The sequence below is a fragment of the Triticum urartu genome, chromosome 3 (assembly GCF_003073215.2).
Source record: "Triticum urartu cultivar G1812 chromosome 3, Tu2.1, whole genome shotgun sequence".
NCBI classification, from domain to species: domain Eukaryota; kingdom Viridiplantae; phylum Streptophyta; class Magnoliopsida; order Poales; family Poaceae; genus Triticum; species Triticum urartu.
The window spans coordinates 336,526,963-336,546,614 of NC_053024.1; positions in this window are offsets into that span (position 1 = coordinate 336,526,963).

Sequence of the window (19,652 nt, forward strand, 5' to 3'; positions counted from 1 at the left end):
AAGACAAATCTGCGCGCCGGACTCATCGTCATTGAAGCCTGGTTCAGGGGCTACTGAGGGAGTCCTGGATTAGGGGGTCTCCAGACAACCGGACTATATCCTTTGGCCGGACTGTTGGATAATGAAGATACAAGATTGAAGACTTCGTCCCATGTCCGGATGGGACTCTCCTTGGCGTGGAAGGCAAGCTTGGCAATATGGATATGTAGATCTCCTCCCTTGTAACCGACTTTGTGTAACCCTAGCCCCCTCCGGTGTCTATATAAACCGGAGGGTTTAGTCCGTAGGACAACAGACAATCATACCATAGGCTAGCTTTTAGGGTTTAGCCTCTACGATCTCGTGGTAGATCAACTCTTGTAATACTCATATCATCAAGATCAATCAAGCAGGACGTAGGGTATTACCTCCATCAAGAGGGCCCGAACCTGGGCAAACATCATGTCCCCTACGTCCTGTTACCATCCGCCTTAGACGCACAGTTTGGGACCCCCTACCCGAGATCCGCCGGTTTTGACACCGACACTATCCAACTTTCAAATATAAATTTGACCATGTTTGATGAGTCTGTCCAAGTGCATCAACAAGTTCTACATTGAGCAACTCACAAGAAGCTAGGAAGATCTGATTGAGAAGTTGTGTAGGCTTAAAGGGGGCAACTAGAACATTTGTAAGATTGTATTCAAGTTTGAACTATTTTATTTTAAAACATAGTTGGATTGTAATATTTGCATTTGAACTAGTGTCGCATTTGAATGTTTTCACTCATCGAATATTTGATATGTTATTATTTTGAGTTCTACAAACTTTAAAGAAAAAACAGGGACATGTGTTTGGGGACTGGGTTGGATTGTCGCCTCCTGTATCACTATCCACAGACGAGTCTAGACTAGTCCGCGAACGAATACTATGTCCATTTTGAGAGTCGGCGTTGGAGATGCCCTAATGGAGTGATGGTGGTCCAGTGACTTGTCTAATCTTTGCCTTGAGGCTGATTGTAGGAACTCGATATCCAATACATTTTCATGAGATTTTATTGACTTGAAATGAAGCATTAAGCGGATACAAACAAAATAAACACATACCCAGTCTCGAGATAGATGGGATGCACACATCCAACATTGGATCACACTCATAAAAAGCACGCCGCCAAGAGCAAAACTGTACAAGAATAAATCGATGCATAAGTAAGAAAGAGAACAAAGCAATCAAAACAATGATCTATAAGCCACATCGACGACCATATCCGCACCAACCATCTATTGAAACCACAAGAACAAGCATCTATTCCCAAGTGACACCTAACCAATCTAGGACATGTCACCCTCCAAAAGGTAATAGATACTACTGTTGAAGATGAACTCCTTGCTCTTATGCTTAAAAGAATAGTCTCCTCAACACTCAATCACTCTCTCGAAAATTTGGCATGGTGGTAGGAGGATGATTGGAGTGAAAAGAAACTTTAGAGGGTGATAACTCAAGGATCAAAGGTTGGAGTGGAATGCCCTTGATTTCAACACAAGTGTAGGCGGTCTCTTAGAAAATGGATATTGGAAGTGGTAGTTTCGTCCTCGTTGCTCTCACTGAGAGTTTGTAGAATGGGTGGGGTATATATGGGCAACACCAAAAATCTAACCGTTACACACCTTTATGCACAACTCGATGGGACCAATTAGTGCAAAAGGTTTGGACTTCAGGATTTCTGGTGACACCAGATGACGGTGTCCTGGATAAGGGGGTGCTAACCTAGTCGGTCCACGGTCCTCGGGCCGGACTGAGCAGCCCCCATTCATGGTCAAGGTCACTCCGGAGGCCCTATGCAGGAGGCGTAGTCAAGACTGCATCTCTCGAAGACTTGACGTATACTCCAAGATCTCTGTCGCCGCCTAGCTCATAGCTACCGACCTTGTAACCCTAGGCACCCTCCCTGGCGTGTATATAAGCCATAGGGTTTAGCCCATAGAGGGGACATCAACACAAAATCATTCACCGAGCCCTAAAGTTAGATCACACATTACGATGTCGAGGTAGATCAACTATGTACTTGATACATCTTCATCAATATAAACAAGAGCAGGATACAGGGTTTTACCTCCATCAAGAGGGCCCGTTCATGTTACCGTTGATTTGAGATCCATAGCTCGGGACCCCTACCCCGAGGTCTACCGGTTTTGACACCGATACTGGTGCTTTCATTGAGAGTTCCATTGTGCGATCGACGAAGAGATCGATGGGATCTCCGGTCAATGGCCTCGAACTAGAAGGGCTCGCTCGCGCGCCCAAAGTTTCAGTCACCGAAAGGCCTCCATATAAAGTTGAGGCAAAGTATGACCCTTCTCCGGTCCCCACGGGGAATTCCCCCAAGGACGACTGAGATACTTCCTAGAAAGTGAGTCGGACGGCGTCCTGCCGGTGATGGCTGACGAGGCCAACCTTCGGGCCAGATCGGCCCACTTGATGGCCACAAACTTGACCTCGGACGAGAAGAATAGGGTCTTGAACCCACGATCTTTTGAGATCGGAACTCATCTACTAATCTCCCACGTAGAGTATCACCTCGACGACTCTAGCACACCCGACATCTGGGATCTGGCCTACGTGTAGCAACTCCCCAATGAATCAATCAGGGAGTATTGGGCTAGGTTCTTGTCTGTCAAAGATAGGATGTCGGATTATCTAGACTCTGACATAGTCTCTGCTTTCAAGTGCGGATAGAAGGATAAAGGCGTCTCGAATGCCCATGCTCGTCGTTGCGTTAAAATGCTCTTGGAATTATCCAAGCTAGTATCCCTTTTCTGCAGCATTGAAGACTCCTAGCTCACCGACGAAAGCACACATTTGATCTGTGAGGATTACCCGAGGCATCCGGAATCAGTACCTCGACATGGGCCGCGGAAACGGAACAGTCCGGGAAAACGACCTTGGAAGAAGAATAAATCTTCCGGTCACCCCAAGACGGTCCTAGACGGCTTTCTAGATAAGCCATGTCCGATCCTCGCTATCCTGATCAACTCTTGCCTGACCCATAGCCTTCGCGATTGTTGGTTGTTGAAGTAAGTAGCGGCAGGGGACCCGCCGTCCTAACAGGTACCTCCCTATTGGGGAACGCAGTATTTCAAAAATTTCCTACAATCAGACAAGATCAATCTAGGAGATGCATACCAACGAGAGGGGAGAGTGTGTCTATGTACCCTCGTAGACTGAAAGCGGAAGTGTTTGGTAACGCGGTTGATGTAGTCGAACGGCTTCACGGTCCAACCGATCCAAGTACCGAACGTACGACACCTCCGTGTTTTGCACACGTTCAGCATGATGACATCCCTCGAGCTCTTGATCCAGTTGAGGACGAGGGAGAGTTCCGTCAGCACGATGGCGTGGCGACGGTGATGATGAATTTACCGGCGCAGTGCTTCGCTTAAGCACTACGATGATATGACCGAGGTGGTAAACTGTGGAGGGGGCACCGCACACGGCTAAGAGATGTCTGTTGTGCCTTTGGGGTGCCCCCGCCTCCGTATATAAAGGGGGGAGGAGGAGGTGGCCGGCCTAGGGGGCACGCCATAAGGGGGAGTCCTACTTGGACTCCTAGTCCAGGTAGGATTCGCCCCCCTCCTTCCTTCCACCGGAGAGGGAAAAGGGGAAGGGAGAGAGAGGGAGAAGGAAAGAGGGGGGCCGACCCCTCCCCTAGTCCAATTCGGTTTGGGCAAGGGGAAGGGGGGGCGGGGGGCGTTCCCCTCTCACGTGGACTTTCTCTTCTCCTCCAATAAAGCCCAATAGGCCCAATACTTCTCCCGGGGGGTTTCGGTAACCTCCCGGTATTCCGGAAAAATGCCTGAACCACTCAGAACCATTCCGATGTTCAAATGCAACCTTCCAATATATGAATCTTTACATCTCGACCATATCGAGACTCCTCGTCATGTTTGTGATCTTATCCGGGACTCCGAACAAACTTTGGTCATCAAATCAAATAACTCATAATACAAATCATCATCGAATGTTAAGCGTGCGGACCCTACGGGTTCGAGAACAATGTAGACATGACCGAGACACATCTGTGGTCGATAATCAATAGCGGAACCTGGATGCTCATACTGGCTCCTACATATTCTACGAAGATCTTTATCGGTCAAACTACATAACAACATACGTCATTCCCTTTGTCATCGCTATGTTACTTGCCCAAGATTCGATCGCTGGTATCCTCATACCTAGTTCAATCTCATTACCGGCAAGTCTCTTTACTCATTCCGTAATACATCATCCCGCAACTAAGTCATTAGTCACATTGCTTGCAAGGCTTATAATGTTGTGCATTACCGAGAGGGCCCAGAGATACCTCTCCGATACTCGGAGTGAAAATCCTAATATCGATCTATGCCAACCCAACAAATACCTTCGGAGATACCTATAGAGCATCTTTATAATCACTCAATTACGTTGTGACGTTTCATAGCACATAATGTATTCCTCCGGTATCTGGAGTTTCATAATCTCATAGTCAAAGGAATATGTATAAGTCATGAAGAAAGAAATAGCAATAAAACTTAACGATCATTATGCTAAGCTAACGGATTAGTCTTGTCCATCACATCATTCTCCTAATGATGTGATCCTGTTCATCAAATGACAAAATATGTCTATGGTTAGGAAACTTAACCATCTTTGATTAACGAGCTAGTCTAGTAGAGGCTTACTAGGGACACTGTGTTTTGTCTATGTATCCACACATGTATCAAGTTTCCGGCTAATACAATTCTAGGATGGATAATAAACATTTATCATGATATAAGGAAATATAAAATAAAAACTTTATTATTGCCTCTAGGGCATATTTCATTCAGTCTCCCACTTGCACTAGAGTCAATAATCTAGTTCACATCTCCATGTGATTTAACACTAATAGTTCACATCTTTATGTGATTAACACCCATAGTTCACATCGCCATGTGATCAACACCCAAAGGGTTTACTAGAGTCAATAATCTAGTTCACATCGCTATGTGATTAACACCCAAAGAGTACTAAGGTGTGATCATGTTTTGCTTGTGAGAGAAGTTTAGTCAACAGGTCTGCCACATTCAGGTCCGTATGTATTTTGCAAATTTCCATGTCTACAATGCTCTGCACAGAGCTACTCTAGATAATTGCTCCCACTTTCAATATGTATCCAGATGAGGCTCAGAGTCATCCATATCAGCGTCAAAGCTTGCACTGACATAAATCTTTACGATGAACTCTTTATCACCTCCATAACCGAGAAATATCTCCTTAGTCTTCTAAGGATAATTTTGACTGCTATCCAGTGATCTACTCCTGGATCACTTTTTAACCCTTTGCCAAACTCATGGCAAGGTACACAATAGGTCTGGTACACAACTTAGCATACTTTATAGAACCTATGGCTGAGGCATAAGGAATGACTCTCATTATCTTTCTGTTTTCTACCGTGGTCGGGTTTTGAGTCTTATTCAACTTTACACCTTGCAATACAGGCAAGAACTCCTTTCTTTGACTTGTTCCATTTTGAACTACTTCAAAATCTTGTCAAGGTATGTACTTATTGAAAAATCGTATCAAGCGTCTTGATATATCTCTATAGATCTTGATGCTCAATATGTACGCAGCTTCACCAAGGACTTTCTTTGAAAAAACTCCTTTCAAACACTCCTTTATGCTTTCCAACAAATTCTACATCATTTCCGATCAACAATATGTCATTCACATATACTTATCAGAAAGGCTGTAGTGCTCCCACTCACTTTCTTGTAAATACATGCTTCTCCAAAAGTCTGTATAAAACTATATGCTTTGATCAACTCATCAAAGCATATATTCCAACTCCGAGATGCTTGCACCAGTCCATAGATGGATCACTCGAGCTTGCACACTTTGTTAGCACCTTTAGGATCGACAAAACCTTCTGGTTGCATCACATACAACTCTTCCTTAATAAATCCATTAAGGAATGTAGTTTTGACATCCATTTACCAGATTTCATAAAATGCAGCAATTGCTAACATGATTCGGACAGACTTAAGCATCGATACGAGTGAGAAAATCTCATCGTATTCAACACCTTGAACTTGTCAAAAACCTTTTTCGACAATTCGAGCTTTGTAGATAGTAACACTACCATCAGCGTCCGTCTTCCTCTTGAAGATCCATTTATTCTCTATGGCTCTCCGATCATCGGGCAAGCCCAACCAATTCCACACTTTGTTCTTATACATGGATCCCATCTCAGATTTCATGGCCTCAAGCCATTTCACGGAATCTGGGCTCATCATCGCTTCCTCATAGTTTGTAGGTTCTTCATGGTCTAGTAACATGACTTCTAGAACAGGATTACCGTACCACTCTGGTGCGTAACGTACTCTGGTTGACCTACGAGGTTCGGTAGTAACTTGATCTGAAGTTTCATGATCATCATCATTAACTTCCTCACTAATTGGTGTAGGCATCACTAGAACAGATTTTTTTGATGAACCATTTTCCAATTCGGGAGAAGGTACAACTACCTCATCAAGTTCTACTTTCCTCCCACTCACTTCTTTCGAGAGAAACTCCTTCTCTAGAAAGGATCCATTCTTAGCAATGAAAATCTTGCCTTCAGATCTGTGATAGAAGGTGTACCCAACAGTTTCTTTTGGGTATCCTATGAAGACACATTTCTCCGATTTGGGTTTGAGCTTATCAGGTTGAAGCTTTTTCACATAAGCATCGCAGCCCCAAACTTTAAGAAACGACATCTTAGATTTCTTGCCAAACCACAGTTCTTATGGTGTCGTCTCAACGGATTTAGATGGTGCCCTATTTAACGTGAATGCACCTGTCTCTAATGCATAACCCCAAAACGATAGTGGTATATCGGTAAGAGATATCATAGATCGCACCATATCCAATATAGTACGGAACGACATTCGGACACACCATTACGCTGTGGTGTTCCAGGTGGCGTGAGTTGTGAAACAATTCCACATTGTTTCTAATGAAGACCAAACTCATAACTCAAATATTCACCTCCACGATCAGATCGTAGAAACTTTATTTTCTTGTTACAATGATTTTCCACTTCACTCTGAAATTCTTTGAACTTTTCAAATGTTTCAGACTTATGTTTCATCAAGTAGATATACCTATATCTTCTCAAATCAACTGTGAAGGTTAGAAAATAGCGATACCTGCCACGAGCCTCAACACTCATCGAACCGCATACATCGGTATGTATTATTTCCAATAAGTCGGTGGCTCACTCCATTGTTCCGGAGAACGGAGTCTTAGTCATCTTGCCCATGAGGCATGGTTCGCAAGCATCAAATGATTCATAATCAAGTGATTCCAAAAGCCCATCTACCAATATGATCAAAACGGTAGTGCCACAAATATGTTGCACTATCATTATCAACTTTGCATCTTTTGGCATCAATATTATGAGTATGTGTATCGCTATGATCGAGATTCAATAAACCATTTACATTGGGTGTATGACCATAGAAGGTTTTATTCATGTAAATAGAACAACAATTATTCTCTGACTTAAATGAATAACCGTATCGTAGTAAACATGATCCAATCATATTCATGCTCAACACAAACACCAAATAATGTTTATTTAGGTCCAACACTAATCCTGAAGATAGAGGGAGTGTGCGATAGTGATCTTATCAACCTTGGAATCACTTCCAACACACATCGTCACCTCGCCCTTAACTATCCTCTGTTCATTTTGCAAATCCTGTTTTGAGTTACTAATCTTAGCAACTGAATCGGTATCAAATACTGAGGGAGTCCTGGATTAGGGGGTATCCGGACAGCCGGATTATATCCTTTGGCCAGACTGTTCGACTATGGCGATACAAGATTGAAGACTTCGTCCCGTGTCCGGATGGTACTCTCGTTGGCGTGGAAGGCAAGCTTGGCAATACAGATATGTGGATCTCCTTCCTTGTAACCGACTCTGTGTAACCCTAGCCCCCTCCGGTGTCTATATAAACCGGAGGGTTTTAGTCCATAGGACAACATACAATCATACCATAGGCTAGCTTCTAGTGTTTAGCCTCTCTGATCTTGTGGTAGATCAACTCCTGTACTACTCATATTATCAAGAATAATCAAGCAGGACGTAGGGTTTTACCTCCATCAAGAGGGCCCGAACCTGGGTAAAACATCGTGTCCCCTGCCTCCTGTTACCATCCGCCTTAGACGCACAGTTCGGGACCCCCCTACCCAAGATCTGCCGGTTTTGACACCGACATTGGTGCTTTCATTGAGAGTTCCACTGTGCCGTTGCCGTAAGGAAGGATGCCTCGTATTGTTTTTTAAAACAACATTACCGCCAGGGGAGCCCTGGCTGTCGGCCAAACTCTCTGGCTAGGCAGTTTCATCATGACCGCCCGTTCGGCCGCTGCACCGACGATGACTTCTCGGGTCATCAAAAACAGCCTCCACATCGGCTTGGAATTTGCCGAGCAGATGGATCCAATGGAGCTCTCTTCCCTAAACGAGCTCTTGGATCATATCGTCGCCCTAGGGGTCGCTACAGGCTATGATCGGATTAGGCTTAAACCCGATCAAAGGGAGATTGACTCTCCACTAGTCACCCATCATATTGCGGTGGTGGAGGAACAATGCGGCGATTCTTCCTCTATCTTGAGGACTAACTATGTCCGGATTCCTGAACTCTCCGAGCCGGATACCCGTTTATGGGAGAACATCACCCAAGCCCTGAACCTAGAGTCAGGTAGCGGGCAAGACTTATCGGGCAACATCCCGGAATCCGAAGTTCCAAGATCGGAAACTCCTCGGCCCCTGGGTCTTAGATCGGGTAGGGGTTCGAACTCAAATCCACCCACCCACCCAGACATAAACGATCTTTCCCACATCAGGCAAGAGCCCCATGAAACAATACATCATTATTGGGCCAGATTCCTCCTTGTGATGAACAAGGTTAAGGACTGTCGCGAGGAAGACGCAGTCTCATTTTTCTACAATAATTGCACGGACAAGGGAATCCTCAACGCCTTAAGTCACCGTGACATATCACGCTTCGCTGACTTGGCGTCCATAGTACGAAAGTACTATGTGATGGAAAGCGCCTGGAAAACCGAAACGAAATTTTGGGATAATCCAGCTTGGAATATACACCCAGTCCGAAGTAAAAGGGTGCACTATCATAAGACACCCGAGTTAGTTACAAAGAAACAAAAACCCTTTACCGGGCATGGAACCGTATTGGAGGGATGGCTCAACGGCCCCTACGAAATTCATAGTACAGCGGATACCACACCAACACACAGCCTTAGAGCATGTTGGGTACTCCGGGCAGGTGGCCAAAAGTGGTGAGGATCTTCTCATCCCAAATACCATAGAGCATCATCCCATGGATAACAATACGGTATTATCAGTCTTTGAAACCTTCGCATCAAATAATAGGCGCAAGCGAACACTCTGCAGCCTTGCCGAAATCTGCCACGTGGCAACAATGAATCCATGGAGTGACACGGCTATTACCTTCAATGCCAATGACGAACCTAAATTCCGAACAGCCCGAGCACTAGCTGCACTAGTCCTCAGTCCAATTGTGGATGGCTTTCGACTCACCAAAGTACTCATGGACGGCGGCAGTGGATTGAACCTCATCTATGAGGAAACTCTTCAAAAAATGGAAATAGACTAGAACCGCATTGAGCAAAGCAGCACAACATTCAGAGGAATCATCCCCTATCAGGAAGCACGTTGTGCCGGGAAAATCACACTAGATGTGGTATTCGGCACGCCAGAGAACTATAGGTCCGAAGAAATTACATTCCAAGTGGCCCCATTCAGTAGTGGATACCATGCCATTTTAGGACGGGAGGCGTTCACAATCTTCCAAGCCATATCCCATTATGGGTACATGAAGCTCAAAATGCACGGCCCAACGGAATCATCACTCTTGCCAGTGATCCGGACACAGCACTCCGCGCCGAAAACAAAACAGCCGCATTGGCCCTCGAGGCATTGTCCGAAGCCCTTTCGGCCGACGAGTTAACTGTGCTACGCTCCACAGTGGACAGGGATGACGTGATACTTGACAAGAGATCCAAGTCCACCTCTTTTAAACCAGCGGATGAAATAGTCAAATTCCAAGTCCACCCAACGGACCCTACAAAAATAGCCTCCATCGGGGCACAACTAAACCCCGACGTGGACGCCGCACTACGAGAGTTCCTGCACGAGAGTTGGGACATATTCGCCTGGCACCCCTCAGACATGCCAGGAATCCCACGCAGGCTGGCCAAGCACAGCCTCAATATTCTAAAGGGATTCAAGCCGGTCAAGCAGACTCTTCGGCGTTTCTCAGAACCTAAGAGACAAGCTATGGGAGAAGAACTAGCCAAGTTATTAGAGGCCGGATTCATTAGAGAAATAAAACACCCGGACTGGCTAGCAAACCTGGTGATGGTACCAAAGAATAACAAATCCTGGCGCCTGTGTGTCGATTTTAAGGACCTCAACAAGGCCTGCCCAAAGGATCCCTTCCCCCTCCCCCGCGTTGATCAAATTATCGATGCTACCGCTGGACACGAGTCATTGTGTTTCCTCGACGCATACTCCAGCTACCACCAAATCAAGATGGCGGAGTCTGACCAAGCCGCAACGGCATTTATCACACCATACGACCCCTTCTGTTTCAACGCAATGCCTTTCGGGCTCAAAAACGCCGGCGCAACATATCAGCGCATGATTCAGACATGTCTGGAGAAATAGATCAACAAAACAGTAGAGGCATACATAGATGATGTGGTCGTCAAAACCAAGCACGTCGACTCTCTAATAGACGACTTGAGGCTCACATTCGACAACCTCTGAAAATACGACATCAAGCTCAATCCGGAAAAATGCGTTTTCGACATACCGACCGGAAAGCTCCTGGGCTTCATTGTCTCTAGTAGAGGAATTGAAGATAATCCGACCAAAATCCAAGCTCTGTCATAGTTGGCTACCCCAACAGATCTCAAACAAATCCAGAAATTAACTGGATGTGTGGTGGCTCTAAGCCGCTTTATCTCCCGCTTAGGAGAAAAGGCATTACCCCTTTATCGCCTCCTTCGGCGCACCGAACACTTCGAGTGGACGGACGCTGCCACAGCCAGATTGGAAGAAATAAAAGCCATACTGGCAACCAACCCAATCCTGGCCGCGCCAAACATCGGTGAACCATTGTTGTTGTACATTGTGGCAACACATCAGGTTGTAAGCACAGTGCTCGTCGTCGAACGAGAAGCGGACGGACATAAATCCCCCTTCAAAAGCCAGTATATTATGTATCCACTGTCCTCACTCCATGCAAGTCATGGTACCCACATTATCAAAAGATAGCCTATGTGGTATTCATGGCATCCTGGAAGCCGCGACACTACTTTCAAGAGTGTTCGATTACACTAGCCTCGGAAGTGCCACTTAATGATATTATAAACAACCGCGATGCCACGGGCCGGATTGCCAAATGGGCCATTGAGCTCCTCCCGTTCAACATAACATACAAACTCTAGCGAGCCATTAAATCAAAGTATTGGCCGACTTTGTCGCCGAATGGACGGAAGCCGAACTACCTAAAGAGTATGGCGCATACTCCAATTGGATCATGCACTTCGACGGCTCCAAAATGCTGGCTGGTCTGGGGGCTGGCGTCGTCCTGACGTCCCCGACCAGAGATACCGTCCAATACATATTGTAGATACTGTATACAGACTCCAACAACGTAGCCGAATACGAAGCGCTGTTACATGGTCTTCAGATGGCAGTTTCCATGGGCATTCAACGCCTGGAGGTGCGTGGGGATTCGAACCTCGCAATATCCCGAATAAATGGAGACTTCGATGTCAAGGACCCGAAGATGGCGGCCTATCGAAACGCCATCCTAAATATGTCAGCTCGGTTCGAGGGGCTATAATTTCACCATGTGGCTCGGGAAAACAATCAGGCGGCGGATATCCTCGCCCGCATCAGCGCAAAATGCGATGCGACCCCCCAACATCTTTTTGGAGAGGTTGTTTAAGCCATCCGTGGTATGGGAAGGGGACACCAGTAACAATAGTCCGGACACGGCCAAAATACCCGATACCGAACACTCTAACATAATCGGAGGCTCTGCCACTGAAATAACACCTTCAGCCCACGAAATAATGGCCATGATCGCCTCGTGGACAGAACCATTCCTGACCTACCTAACTAGGCAGCAACTTCCCGAGGACCAAAATGAGGCACGCTGCATAGTGCGGCGATCTAAAGCCTACAGGGTCCACGAGGGAGAGCTGTATAAAAAAAGTACTACCGGAATCCTTCAAAGATGCATCTCCGGAGAGGAAGGGCGGAAGATTTTGGCAGAAATTCATGCCGGACTCGGCGGCCACCACGCCGCAGCCCGGGCCCTTGTAAGCAAGGCCTTCCGTACAGGTTTTTATTGGCCGACGGCCCGGGCAGACGCACAGGACTTGGTCCAACGGTGCGTCGGTTGCCAGCTTTTTGCAAACCAAAGCCACATGCCACCCACTGCCCTCCAAACAATCCCCATTACCTGGCCCTTCGCGGTCTGGGGGCTTGACATGGTTGGACCCCTTAAAGGGGGAACCCATAAGAAAAATACTTAATGGTCATGGTGGATAAATTCACCAAATGGATAGAAGCCAAACCTGTTAAAACGGCCAAATCCAGACCGGTGATAGACTTCATGTCCGGGGTTGTACACCATTATGGAGTCTCCCACAGCATCATCATTGACAACGGCATGAACTTCACGGCCGACGAGGTAAAACTCTGGTGCAGCAACATGGGCATCAAGCTCGATTATGCTTCAGTCTATCACCCACAAACCAATGGCCAAGTTGAGCGAGCAAATGGTCTTATCATGAGCGGCATTAAACCTAGACTATTGCGGTCCTTAAAGGAGTCTAACACACACAGGGTAGAGGAGCTCAACTCCGTACTCTGGGGTCTGCGGACCATGCCGAATCGTACTACCGGATACACACCCTTCTTTATGGTGTACGGCGCAGAGGCGGTTCTGCCCCGCGACATAATTCATGACTCACCTCGAGTGCGCATGTACGAAGAAAGAGAAGCCGAGCTCGATCGGCAGGACAGTCTGGACACCCCGGAGGAGGAGCGCGACGTGGCAAAAGCCCGTTCCGCATTCTATCAGCATCAGGCTCGCAGATACCAAAGCAGAGTAGTATGGGCCAAAACTTATAAAGTTGGCGAGTTAGTTCTACGCCTGCCGGAGGAGAAAAAAACAAAGCTCGAGCCCAAATGGGAAGGTCCCTTCATTATTTACCAAGTGCTAACCGGTGGAGTGTACTGTCTGCGGGATGCATCGAATAATCGACTTTAGCTGAACCCATGGAACGCATCCAGACTCCGAAGATTCTACGCCTAGCGCCGGACTCTATGTTTGTCTCTTTCCTCTGTCCATTTTTTGCATATACATTATCTGTCTTTTTTCTCTTTCTTCCTTTTATTCTTTCTCAAGGCCTTCAAGGGCCAACTTGTGCCTCGCTTGCACACTATAGACGCGCTAACCGCGCTCATTATACCTGGGGGCTTCTTACACAGAAGCTTAATTATTTATCTAGGCTTCGTGCCCCGCACATGTGTTATTCCTCCGCATGTACCTTTTCTTCGCCATTATATGCATCAATATGACTCAAGTTTTGCCCAAGCTGGGTTGCCTGGCTCTTGTATTTATGCCCTACGTTCCCATTAATTCGGCTAGGGCATAAGGGGAGCACCTCTGCAATTGTTACTACCGGGTCAGCCGGATGTGTACCTCAGACTGGGTGAAGCCGAAAGCTAGCGTTCTTAAGGGCATATTCGGTCGGTGAACAAAAGAAGATTTTTATTTATTTTCCACGTGTGCCCCCAGATGTTTTTGCTTGCGTCTCCTCTCGCAGTCCGGACATGCACTTTAGGGTATGCGTACCCAGGGAAAGGAACCCCTAACGGAACTATTCTCCCTCGAAGATGTTTCTTAATACCCATGTAATATAACATAACTAGTTGGGTACTTGTCTGTTCAAGCACTAATGACCGCTATGCCTGGTTTCCACTCATACCCCGGTTCTTATATAACTAAGCGGGTATTCAGACACACTCCGGACTATCGGGTCCTGAGGTTGAAGCGAAAAGGTCCGCCATGACAAATGATTTACAATCTGGCTAGAAGGCATTATACATGTCACTTTAATTACATAGTCATGTAGACTGACTAAATTCCTCTTCTATACCATCCAACAGGCTGTCTAGCCTACAATCCTATTGGGAATACTTTGCGGCTAATTCTACTTGCCCATACACTAAGCTAACGGGGATCTCTTTCCCATCGGGCCCCATAGGTCCGACCTCGGCCATGTGGTTTGGGTCAGCCTTGGTATACCGCGTCTTCACCATGGCCCAGGCTTCCCTGGCACCTTGACGGCAGGGCGATATCTTCCTTAATTGGAAGCACCGCCGTGCTCCCTTGAGCTTCTCCGCAAGCTCTCCAATGCCTTCTGGCAGGGAGACGGCTGGTCACAAGGCCTGGGCAACACCTTGCATCACCTGTCGAACTTGTTCGTGCAGTCGTGAGAGCTTGGGTAGAAGATCACCCGCAGACCCAGGCATCTCCTCTGCAGGACGACCCGTCAGGATACGTGCAGACATAATTCTGTTAGCCAGCTTCTCCGCCGCCCCCCTTTTTAAGGGTTCATCCAAGCACTTACTGAAAATGCCGCGTCGAAGCCGCTTATTCTCCTTCTCGGAGTCCGCAAGCTGGGCTCGATCATCCTTCAGTTCCACGCTCAGCTTGGTATTGGCGTCTTGGAGATTGTTTTTCTCCCACCTGACCTCATTCAGCACTCGTTCGCCAGCCTTTAGCTGTCGTACGACATGCTGGTCCTCCGGATTCTCTCTGGATTCATCTGCAATATCTATTGTTAGATCTGCAGCCACACCGCACGCTATATGGTACCTATCATTCTTTGAAACAAATGTTACCAGCTGGGGTCTTTTTAGGTTCCTTCAATGTGGCAACGGCGGCCCGAAGTTGGGTCTTGCATTCCTCCAGCACCTGTGACAGTCGAGTATTCTTCTCTATAAGAACCTGCACAATAGATGATCCTTAAATCAGTTCTGCTAACTGTTTCAAGTCTTAGGGCCTACTGATACATATAATCATCAGATTTGCTTACCCGTACATCCCTTACAAACTGGTCCGTGACTCTGGCTAGACCATTTTGAGCAGCATGGAGGTACGCGTCTCCAGAATTGAAGGCACAAATGCCTCTGGTGAGAAGCAAGCGTCACGTAGTACGGCCCGGCGACGCCTATGATTCATGGCGCTCCCCGATTATGAATTTGTAGCGGATAGTCTATCCGCATCCTCTGTAGGGGGAGTATCCAGTGTCCGCCCCATGTCGGCTTCCGCCTCTATGTCCCGTCCTGGAGCCCGACTGGTGGAAGCATGATCGGCAGCCTCACCGGACATATTCCGGCGAGCGTTTTTTCTGTTAAAGAAACATGGACATCATTACATTTTGAGAAAGACAACAACCACGGAGCGGGTTTTTTTTCATACCTCTGCGTCGGCGTCTCCATCCTAACGGCCTTCCTTTTTGGCCTACCCGGCCTCGGTGCCTCTTGTTGGTGAGTTGCTGCGGGTTCGGCACGGCATCCCGAATGTCTTCCATGTAAAACACCATACGTATATGGTAGGTGAAGTATCTAAAAGGGATCCTAGTTTTTGGAGTTGGGATTTTGTTTTTTCTTACGAGTGATGCAGGGAGCAATCCGGGATAGTCGGCCGTAATGGCCACCATGGCGTCATCACAGCTCAATTGATAGAACTGCCGGTCTATCAGCTCCACGAATATGTCCGGATCTTCTTTGAGTCCGAGACCGAGGGCCCGGTCAGGGTCCTCTGGTTGTGGGGATGGGCTGTTGACCTCCCTTATGGCTTTTCGCAGTTCCTGCCGTAAAATGGCAAGGTGAGTACCTACGACAAAGAATGTGGGAAGAATGGGAGTAAGGAGATATAACTCACCCAGCTTGGAGGGTTGTACATGGAGAATCCATCCCATGGCTTGATGCGGATGAACTCCTCTTCCTCTCCCTTGAACAGCTCGGACAGGATTTTTGCTAAAGCAGCAGCGTTGTCCGGACCCTTACGCCCGCAACGGGTGGCATCGTCTTCCCCGTTAAAACACCACAGGGGTGCCCTCGATATTGAAGTGGCTGTACTCCCCGCATTGTGCATATTGACATAACCTCGATTACTGTCAATCCTGATTGAGCCAGCGCTTTAATCCGGTTCATCAGGTAAAGGACTTCTCTGTTGTCTTCCTCCTGGGGGCTCCGTGGGCGCCAGCTTCGGCGTTTCTTCAGAGGAGCATTGTTGAACTCAGGAAGACCCAGCCGAACAGGGTTTGGAAGGGGGACATCCTCCATATAAAACCATTCCAAAGGCCAGTTGTCGGTGTCAAAACCGGCGGATCTCGGGTAGGGGGTCCCGAACTGTGCGTCTAAGGCGGATGGTAACTGGAGGCAGGGGACACGATGTTTTACCCAGGTTCGGGCCCTCTTGATGGAGGTAAAACCGTACGTCCTGCTTGATTATTCTTGATAATATGAGTAATACAAGAGTTGACCTACCATGAGATCAGAGAGGCTAAACCCTAGAAGCTAGCCTATGGTATGATTGTATGTTGTCCTACGGACTAAAACCCTCCGGTTTATATAGACACCGGAGGGGCTAGGGTTACACAAGGTCGGTTACAAAGGAGGAGATATACATATCCGTATTGCCTAGCTTGCCTTCCACGCCAAGTAGAGTCCCATCCGGACATGGGACGAAGTCTTCAATATTGTGTCTTCATAGTCCAACAGTCCGGCCAAAGGATATAGTCCGTCTGTCCGGAGACCCCCTAATCCAGGACTCCCTCACTAGCCCCTGAACCGGGCTTCAATGACGATGAGTCCGGCGCATAGTGTTTTCTTCAGCATTGCAAGGCGGGTTCCTCTCCAAATTTCGAACGTTTGTCAAATAGTGTCCGGTACCATAAATGTTGGGCTTCTTGGCTTCCGCGCCCAATAAGGGCTATCTTCCACGCGTTGAGTGAATACGAGGAGCCAGGGCATTTTTACATTCGCCCCCTAGCCAGATAAATAAATTGTCTATTAAAGGGGTGGGGATTCTTAGATCCAATCCATACCATCCTCCCCCAGCGAGAATTCATCGGAACGCGCTTCGGAAAGATCCACTCCAGCATGGCCGACCTCCGCAGCTCCTCCTCCCCCCGTAGCCCTAAGCCTAGTGATTGGGAGAGGTGTTCCGTCCCACACAGTCGATTAGTCGAGCTGCAGACCATGGGATTTCTCCCTCCAGCGTATATGGTTCCCGTCCGAGCCGGGCTCGCCACCTACAATGGCGGGGAGCAAGCAGAGAGCTTCCCCAGCCCCTCGATGGGGGAGCGGGTATGCCTTGTTCCTTACTTATTAAGGGGACTCGGATTTCCAATTCAGCCATTCCTCCGCGGGCTCCTGGAGGTTTACGGCCTCCAACTGCATAATTTCACCCCTGCTTCCATTTTACACATCGCCGGCTATGTTGCCCTCTGCGAGTTATTCCTGGGCTGCGAGGCTCATTTCGAGCTGTGGAAAAGGTTATTTTGCCTCGTCCCTCGCACACAGAAGGGGTCACTTTATCAAGTGGGCAGAGCCGAAATATGGCGCATCGCCGAAACCGGATACCTGTCTGGTACTCCGAAGAAGACGTCCGAAGACTGGCCTTCGGAATGGTTTTATATGGAGGACGTCCCCCTTCTGGACCCTGTTCGGTGGGGTCTTCCTGAGTTCAGCAATGCTCCTCTAAAGAAACATCGAAGTTGGCGCCCATGGAGCCCCCAGGAGGAAGACAACGGAGAAGTCCTTTACTTGATGAACCAGATTAAAGCGCTAGCTCAATCAGGATTGACAGTAATCTAGGTTATGTCAATATTCATAATGCGGGGAGTGCAACCACTTCAATATCGAGGGCACCCCCTGTGGTGTTTTAACGGGGAAGATGACGCCACCCGTTGCGGGCGTAAGTGTCCGGACAACGCTGCCGCTTTAGCAAAAGTTCTGTCCGAATAGTTCAAGGGGGAGGAAGAGGAGTTCATCCGCATCAAGCCACGGGATGGATTCTCCATGTACAACCCTCCAAGCTGGGTGAGTTATATCTCCTTACTCCTATTCTTCCCGCATTCTTTGTCGTAGGTACTCACATTGCCATTTTGCGGCAGGAACTGCGAAAAGCCATAAGGGAGGTCAGCAGCCCATCTCCACAACCAGAGGACCCTGACCGGGCTCTCGGTCCCGGACTCGAAGAATATACGGACATATTCATGGAGCTGATAGACCAGTAGTTCTATCAATTAAGCTGTGATGATGCCATGGTGGCCATTACGGCCGACTATCCCGGACTGCTTCCTGCGTCGCATGTAAGAAAAACCAAAAATCCCAACTCCAAAAACTAGGATCCCCTTTTAGACACTTCACCTACCATATACATATGGTGTTTTTACAGGGAAGGCATTCGGGACGCCATGCCGAACCCGCAGCAACTCGCCAACAAGAGGCACCGAGGCCGGGCAGGCCAAAAAGGAAGGCGGTCAGGACGGAGATGCCGGCGCAGAGGTATGATAGAAACCCCGCTCCATGGTTGTCGTCTTTCTTGAAATGTAATGACGTCCATGTTTCTTTAACCGAAAAACGCTCGCCGGAATATGTTCGGTGAGGCTGCCGATCATGCTTCCACCAGTCGGGCTCCAGGACCGGACATAGAGGCGGAAGCCGACATGGGGCGGACGCCGGATACTCCCCCTACAGAGGATGCGGATAGGCTATCCGCTACAAATTCAGAAGTGGAGAGCACCATGAATCATAGGCGTCGCCGGGCCGTACTCCGCGATGCTTGCTTCTCACCAGAGGCATTTGATGCCTTCAATTCTGGAGAGGTGTACCTCGTGCTGCTCAAAATGGTCTAGCCAGAGCCACAAACCAGTATGTAAAGGATGTACGGGTAAGCAAATAAGACGATTATATGTATCAGTAGACCCTGAGACTTGAAATAGTTAGCAGAACTGATTTAAGGATCATCTTATTGTGCAGGTTCTTACAGAGAAGAATAGTCGACTGTCACAGGAGCTGGAGGAATGCAAGACCCAACTTCGGGCCGCTGTTGCCGCATTGAAGGAACCTAAAAAGTCCCCAGCTGGTAACATTTCTTTCAAAGAATGATAGGTACCATATAGCGTGCGACATGGGTGCAGATCTAATAATAGATGTTGCAGATGAATCCGGAGAGAATCCGGAGGACCAGCATGTCGTACGACAGCTAAAGGCTGGCGAACGAGTGCTGAATGAGGTCAGGTGGGAGAAAAACAATCTCCAAGACGCCAATACCAAGCTGAGCGTGGAACTGAAGGATGATCGAGCCCAGCTTGCGGACTCCGAGAAGGAGAATAAGCGGCTTCGACGTGGTATATTCAGTAAGTGCTTGAACGAACCCTTAAAAAAGGGACGGCGGAGAAGCCGGCTAACAGAGTTATGTCTGCAGGTATCCTGACGGGTCGCCCCGTGGAGGAGATGCCCGG